Source organism: Sceloporus undulatus, chromosome 2, assembly GCF_019175285.1.
Source record: "Sceloporus undulatus isolate JIND9_A2432 ecotype Alabama chromosome 2, SceUnd_v1.1, whole genome shotgun sequence".
NCBI lineage: Eukaryota > Metazoa > Chordata > Lepidosauria > Squamata > Phrynosomatidae > Sceloporus > Sceloporus undulatus.
The window spans coordinates 86,823,202-86,830,521 of record NC_056523.1 but is presented as its reverse complement, the minus strand read 5'-3'; the positions used below and the strand labels follow the sequence as shown (position 1 = coordinate 86,830,521).

Below are 7,320 nucleotides of genomic sequence, written 5' to 3'. Positions count from 1 at the left end.
TCATTGTCTGGTGGCCCCGTTTTCCCCTAGAAATCTACACTTTCTGCCATGTATCCAAGAATTAGCTAATCTTGCTGTCTTAGTTTTCTTGTTAATTATCAAACCAAGTACTTCATACATTTTAACATCCACTCATCAAAATTTGAACATTCTTATTTCCAAGACCTCGGCTATACAATTCGGCTGATGAAATCATATAAAATAAAATACACCCCTTTTTTTTTCTAAATCATCATTGATCAGTGTAACAGAAGTATTTTGGGCTTAACCCCAAATTAATGCAGTAACTTATAATCCATTTACGGATGTTTAAACCAATATTGATTATTATTATTATTAACCTTTATTTAAAAGCCTGTAAATTACACAGCACTGTTACATACAATCTTTTTAATTGGAGGTTCCGGCCCTAGGGTTACAATCTAAAAAGACAACCACACAAAAGGAGAAGGAAGGGTGGTGGGGAAGGGGGCCCTCTAGTAGGATAATACTATAAAAATACAGTCAATACAGAAATGATTCAATAAACAGACAACAAAGAACATCAAAAGCAAGGTGACAATTATGCAATGCCTGGGAAGCTTTTATTTTGATCCCTTTTTTTAATGCACGCCAGCATTTGTTGCTGGAGTTCCAGTAAATTTTACAATTTTGTGGGGGGTTAAGTACCAGCGTAACATAATTTATAATAATTTCCCCTTTATCCCTGGCACAAAGTGTATTTCACTCTTTCATCCATGTAGTTTCCCATTGTTTAAACAACGTTCTTCCCATGCGTTGTGCCCAAGACACCATGTTTGCTTTACAGTTTCATCCCTGTGTAATCGGAGACCCCTTTTTTGACCATATAAGATCTTCAAACAGATCTTCACTCCATATCCCGCATGATTTAAGATCAGCTTTGAGTCTCTCCTGAGCTGAAAATATAAAACATTATTCACTTTACTTCTCGCTCTTAGAACATCAGAGATTCATTCGAATGTTCCCTGGGATGGTTTTAACAGTTCAGCCTATTTTAACCAATTTTGTTCCCCACGGATCACTTCTAAATAAAGCCTCAGGTTGGGGAGCACCATAAAGGGATCCCTGAACAGATTAACTTTTTGTACTTACACCAAATCAATAAAGGGAGTTTCTAACCAATTTTTTTGAAATTTTATGGACTTTCACTTTGGTCTAAAAAAAGGTATTAGCAGCCCGAACCTGAGATTGAACCTTCCAGTTTAAGTAAATGAATATTTTGCAAAGCAAACCATTCTTCAACCAACACAAACCTCATGCTTCGTAACAAAGTTTAAGGTTTGGAGGGCAACATCTCCTCTATCAGTGGAATCTTGTAGGTACTTTAGCCTGATTCGTGGCTTTTTCCCTCCCCAAATGAAAGATTATATCTTTTTGCCAATTTTTGAACACCAATATTTTGGATATGAGATGTTTTGGGAAAAATACCCGTATACTAGACTATAAGTCACTCATGTATAAGTCAGAGCAGATTTGAGTGCCAAATTATGGATTTTGATATGACCCTGGATAAGTCGAGGGTAAAACCTAAGGGCATATAACAAAGGATCTAAAGGATGAAGCAAAGCAAAACAATGTCTAAGAACTTCCAACATTCCAGCAGACATAAACTGTTTGCTTTGACTCTTAAGGTTGGGGGGACAAGAGAGTAGAGGGGGCAGTGCTTCCTGTCAGATTATATACTTGCCTTTCACCTGAGGATGGTTCCTTCTTTTAAATAAGAGTTAGATACAATACTTACATTGACCATGGATACTCGACTTAGGTTTTTGGGGTCAATGTTTGACCTAAATTTCTAGACTTATAAATAGTATATACAGTAATATGTTTTGGAGATTGTCATGTCACTGCAGCAATCCTGCAAGTAAAGAAAATTATGTTTCTTTCCATTTGTGTAAGTCTCTTTTATCTTTGCCCAGCATTTTTTAAAGTAGTGCCAATAATCCATTTTTTTTTTTTGTTAATACTACCCCTAGGTTTTAACTTTTTTACTCAATTGAAAACCAGAAGTGGCACTGTAATTTCACTCATCTTAACATTTTGTGTCAGAATGTGCGTTTTGATTTGTTAATTTTTAAACCTGATTTTTCAATTTCTCCAATTCTTTTTGTAAAGGTGAAGTCACCAAGAGGATCGCTTAGTGATATAACAAATCATTAGCAAGGCACAATCCTGAATTCAGCACCTTTAAACACATTTTATGTCCACATTGTTTCTTATATTAATCATCAGCAACTCAATTATCAAAATGAACAGAAGGGGGGACAAGGGACAGCCTTGCCTTGTCCCCTTTTGTAGATCAATTAAGGTTTGTTTCTTTGTTATTGATAATAGTTTTTGCTTTCTGGTCTGTCATAGATTGCCTAGTCCATTTCAAAAACTTTGCCCATCTAGCTTTTTAAAGTTCCTAATTATTCCCTACATGTCAAAGATGCATGCATGAAACCCAAGCGTTGTTCAGACTTAATGCTCTACCTGGATACCAGGTAACGCGTGGTCAAAACATTGGCACGGAGGCTTTCGGGTGTGCCCACTGCGCTCTGCGTGAGCAATTCAGTTGTCCTACATCCGTCCAGAGGGCGCCATCTGAGAACTTTCCAAGCGTTTTCCAGAAAGGCTCCTCTGAACGGTGTAGGACATAAGGGACACTGGCAGCACGTCCAGGGTTGGTAAACCCCGTTCTAGCCCGTCTGTTACGTGCACACCGTGCGCGCACCTGTTTTAGAACGCACGGGCCCGTTTAAGGGCCCTTGCGATAACTCATTGTCTTGTATTGTCCTTATTTGCCTCTTGGGAAAAAAACCCTTTGATCGTCGTGGATTCAACTGTTAGAATCTTCTAAATCTGTTTGAATAGTGGAAAAGATTTTAGTGTCCATATTTAAGAGGGATAATGGGCCTATAGTTTCTGGATTCAAATGGTCCTCTTTCGGAATCAAAAATATTGCCCAATCCCACGTGTGTGGTAATTTCCCTCATAGATGCGTCATTGCCTGTTGTAAAGTTGAATATGATATCCTTAAGTCTTTATAAGAAAAGACTGAGTCAGGACAGGAGATTTACCTTTTTTTTAATTAGTTATAGCATCTTAACCTCGGTTACTGTTTGGAATGGTTTAACATTTCTTTCTGCTTGTTTGTTTAATGTTTAAATTTTGTTTTTGTTCTATATTTCCATTATGTCTTTGACATTGATCATACTACTTTTGTAAAGAGCTTGATAGAACTTCAAAAACTTTTTTTAATTTCACTTGCCAGTTAACATTTTGTTCGTTCTGTTTTATTAGTTACCATACTTGCTTCTCTTTCTGTCCTATTTATGGGCAGCCACTTCCTGTTTTGTTGGTGAATTGAAATGGTAATTTGCAAAGTTTTTTTTTGCTTGATCTCTCAGTCCATCCTGTGTCATTTGTTTGTTAAAATCTTTATTTCACTGGAATTTTTGTTAGAAGGTTGTTGAGAGCTGTTCTTTTTGCTTTAGATCTTGCATTATTCTTGAGTTTCTTCTCTCTTTTGCTTTTAATATGCAATTTTTAGTGAACCTCCATTGTGGCCTTGGAGTGCCCGCCCATATTATATATTTTGTCAAGATCATCTTTATTGTTTTCTTTAAGTAAAAGTTGGAGGGTCTTTTTAGCTTCCTCTAATGTAGTCTATTTTGAAGGAGTAATCTTGTAGTCTCCAATTATACTCTCTAGTAGAAGGTCTCAGGGACCAATCGGATTGTTGGTCCGAAAGGGTTTTGGCTATATTTCCATATTCCATATTCCATATCATGATATCTTTGCAGACTTTTCGTTGTGAAGCACATGTCTATCCAGAATACGAAAAGTGACGTCAGGAAAAAAAGTAAAGTCTTTTGCATTCCCCATTTTTAAGTCTCCATACACTATTAACTCTAAATCTCTGGGGCCTGTTACAGACTGCCAAAATGCTGCTTCGGGTCTCTTTGGGTAGGTATGTATAAATTGATGCATGCATCCTAAGAACCCGGAAGCTGCACCAAAGCGCCTCCAGTGCTTAGGAATGGAGTGTGGCTTTGGCGCACCTGGACTCTTAGGACCCAGCATCATTAAATAGCAACCTCCAAAGAACCCAAAGCAGCTTTATTTTGGCAGTCGGTAACAGACTAAGAGAGAAAAAAAGAATTGGAGTTTACCCTGTGTATCCAAAATACTTCTAACGAATTTATCAATCTTGGGGTCCAACACACATTGAAATCCCTAGTAAATATTATTATATAGGAGAAAATTGAGACTCACTTTGAGTAATCCCTGAAGGAATTGCTTTTTTTGATTGAGGGTGTAACTCCCACAACTAATTTTTTTTATTTGTATACAGCTCTATAGTAATGTTTGTCCGTTTTTATCTTTAAGCATCTCTTTGCTTTTTATTTTATGGTTAACATATAGAACAAACCTCTTTTGTCTTTTCAGCGGCATACTCAAGAAGTTTGTTATCTGTTAATTTTATTCGTGTTCGCCTGTAAGTAAGCCTTTGATTTTTCCAAGATGAAAACCCATTTTTCTTTACTGGCCCGTTCATTCCTTTACATTCCAGGAGAGAATACAAATTAGCTTAAACATCATTGTTTAGAGTAGTGTTTAAACTAGTTCAGGTCTTGTCTTTTACTTGGTTATCTAGTCTCAGTTTTCTTCTTCTGTTCTCTCTTTAGACAGCTCGCTGCTTCTTTCCCTCCGGTATCTAAATCCTCTTCCATTACTTCCTCATCTTCAAATTTTCATCTGTTCTTCTTCTTCAGCATTCCAATTTTCCTTCTTCCTTGAGCAGCCTCTTTTTCATTTGACTTCTGGTTTTCATGGTTCTAGGTTTCATTTTTCTGTGGTTTGGTTGATTTATTCTCTAAAATGTATTTGGATTTCTTGCCCATATTCTTCCAAAAATCTTTTGCTTTCTGCATTGTATAAGTTTATACCTTTTTGCTTATAGTTCACCAAGATTGCTTCTAACTTTTCTCATTTGTAAAAGTATCTTTTTCCTTACTCAATGGTACTTTAGAGTGGTTCATCCCATTTTTCAAATCCTCTTTGGTATGTCCTGACAAATTTTAATTATCTATCTTCTATGATGAGATCCTCTAGAACTTAGGAAGACATTTTCCTGGTCTTTTTCCTAATAAAAATAAACCCAAACGTCTCTTGGTAATTTTGCTCCTCGCAAACAAGAGTTCACTCTATAATCTTATTCATACAAAACATCACAATTTTCCATACTCTATTAAAATTAATATATCTGTTTACGGCAGATTCACATGGAGGCCGTTACCGCACTGCTTTAACAGCAAATCTAGCAGTGTGAACATGACAGACTTAGTTTGTATGCTTTTTTAAAGGATTAAAAAACAACAACTGTTGTTTAAACAAAAAACTTATATGTAAGATTTAACAGTGAAATAGCAAAGCTTGTAATTGTTGCAATTGTTGAAGATTGAATATATTTTTTTATTATTATTAGCTTGACCGTTGTTCTAGTGTAAAGGTTTTACTCAAAATGACAAAACAATCGGAAACGGATTAATTGGAGTAACAGGAAGGAAAGCTCCTCTTGATTGTAGGTTGGTATTTAAGCTGAACACTATTGAAATACAAATCTATTTTGTAAATCATTGCTAAACATGTAATCAGGATACTGTATTATGTCTTAGTGTTTTTAAGGATTTCTGTATTTTTAAGTTCTATATGTCTTATTTTTTTCCTGTCTCTTTTCTTTTTTCTTTGTCTCGTCTTTCATGTATGTACTTTATGTTGTATTAAAAAAGAAGAATTAAAGCTTTCTTTGCATACCTTGTTGGAGCTTTGACTGCTTGGGCACACATTATGCAGCTCCTCCATTGGAATTAACCCTGCTTCCTTTCTGTATCTCTGTGGTGAGTTTGCGCCTTCAAGTCACTTGTCGACTTATGGCAACCCCATAAATTTCATAGAATTTCCTTAAGCGGGAAATACTCAGAGGTGGTTTTGCCAGTTCTTTCCTCTGAAATGCACCCCACAGTACCTGGTATTCATTGGCGGTCTCCGATCCAAGTACTAACCAGGGCTAACCATGCTTAGTTTTCAGAATCAGGCAAGACCTGGCTCTGCAATTGCTGCTGTCTGGAACAAAATAGTATATGGGTCAAGATCTACACTTGGGAATATAATTGTATTTTTGAGAACACCAGGCTAGGCTTAAGTTCCACTAAACCATAAACAGTTTACAGTACTTCCAAACTGGTCTTACAGACTGGTCATTTTAACCTGGAGCCAGGTTCTCTTATTTCAGGACTCGCCCCTTGGTAAAGAGTACAACCCTGTGGAACTGAGAACGAACCCCAACTGAGTATTCCCAAAGGCTAGGGATGACGGTTGTGACAACGATTTCTGATGCTTCCCCATGTTCCCCAGCCGTAGCACAGGGTGCATCTGTGCTGTAGAGACAATACAGCTTGGCGCCACTTTGATCACCGTGGCTTCATCCTAAAGGATTGTGGGGCTGCTAGTTTTGTGAGCCACCACCAGAGAGTACCTTGCAAAAGTACAAGGCCAGGATCCCTCAGGACGGAGCAGCAGTGTGGGCCAGTGGTTTGAGTGTTGGGCGGCAACTGTGGAGACCAGGGTTCGATTCCCAGCCCACTGAGTGACCATGGGCAAGTCACACTCTCTCAGCCTCCTCAGGGGAAGGCCAAGAAAACCCTGGGAGAGGCCCACCCAAGGTTCTCCATTAATCAGAAGCAGCTTGGAGGCATACGACTCACACAGCACTTAAAGCGATGTCAAACTGTGTTATTTCTAAGGTGTAGAGACAGATGGTGGAGGATTTATGAGGCACCATCACTCTTGGCCAGAGAAGGCCAAAGACCTGGAAAAACTACAAATCCCAGGATTCCATAGCACAGAGCTATAAAGCGGCATCAAACTGCACTATTTCTACCCACAGAGAACCAAGGCACTGCAGAGACAATCCAGTTTGAGGCCGCTTTAACTGCCTTGGCTCAATGTTAGGGAATTCTGGGAACTGTAGTTTTGTGAGAGAGACATTGAGCCTTCTCTGTCTGTGGGAGAGAGAGCTCTGGTGCCACAATAAACTACAGTTCCCAGGATTCCATAGCACTGAGCCAGAGCACTTAAACCGGCGTCAAACCGGATTATTTCTGCAGTGCGGGGGCAGCCCGAGTTTAAAACTCAGTTTAGGGCTTATGCCTAGCCTTGGGTCCGCAGCACGAACGAAGCCTTAAAAGCCGCAAAGGGGCTTCTTTCTTCCACAACTCAGCAAGGCCTTATCCTCAGGCCAGAGACACATGC

At 38.5% G+C, this 7,320-nt stretch overlaps 1 protein-coding gene across 3 annotated transcripts in view; it reads right to left on the bottom strand.

The window, feature by feature from the left end:
- The window catches only part of FAXDC2 (fatty acid hydroxylase domain containing 2), a 60,594-nt gene extending 53,284 nt beyond the window's left edge, over nucleotides 1-7,310 (bottom strand). For 2 of the 3 annotated variants that reach the window (XM_042454881.1, XM_042454882.1), the window contains exon 1: nucleotides 5,824-7,310. The gene's annotated coding sequence lies outside the window, so the exon portion shown is untranslated. The remainder of the gene's footprint in view (nucleotides 1-5,823) is intronic. The other variant, XM_042454885.1, reaches the window with a different exon arrangement.
- Between the last annotated feature and the right edge of the window lie 10 nt (nucleotides 7,311-7,320).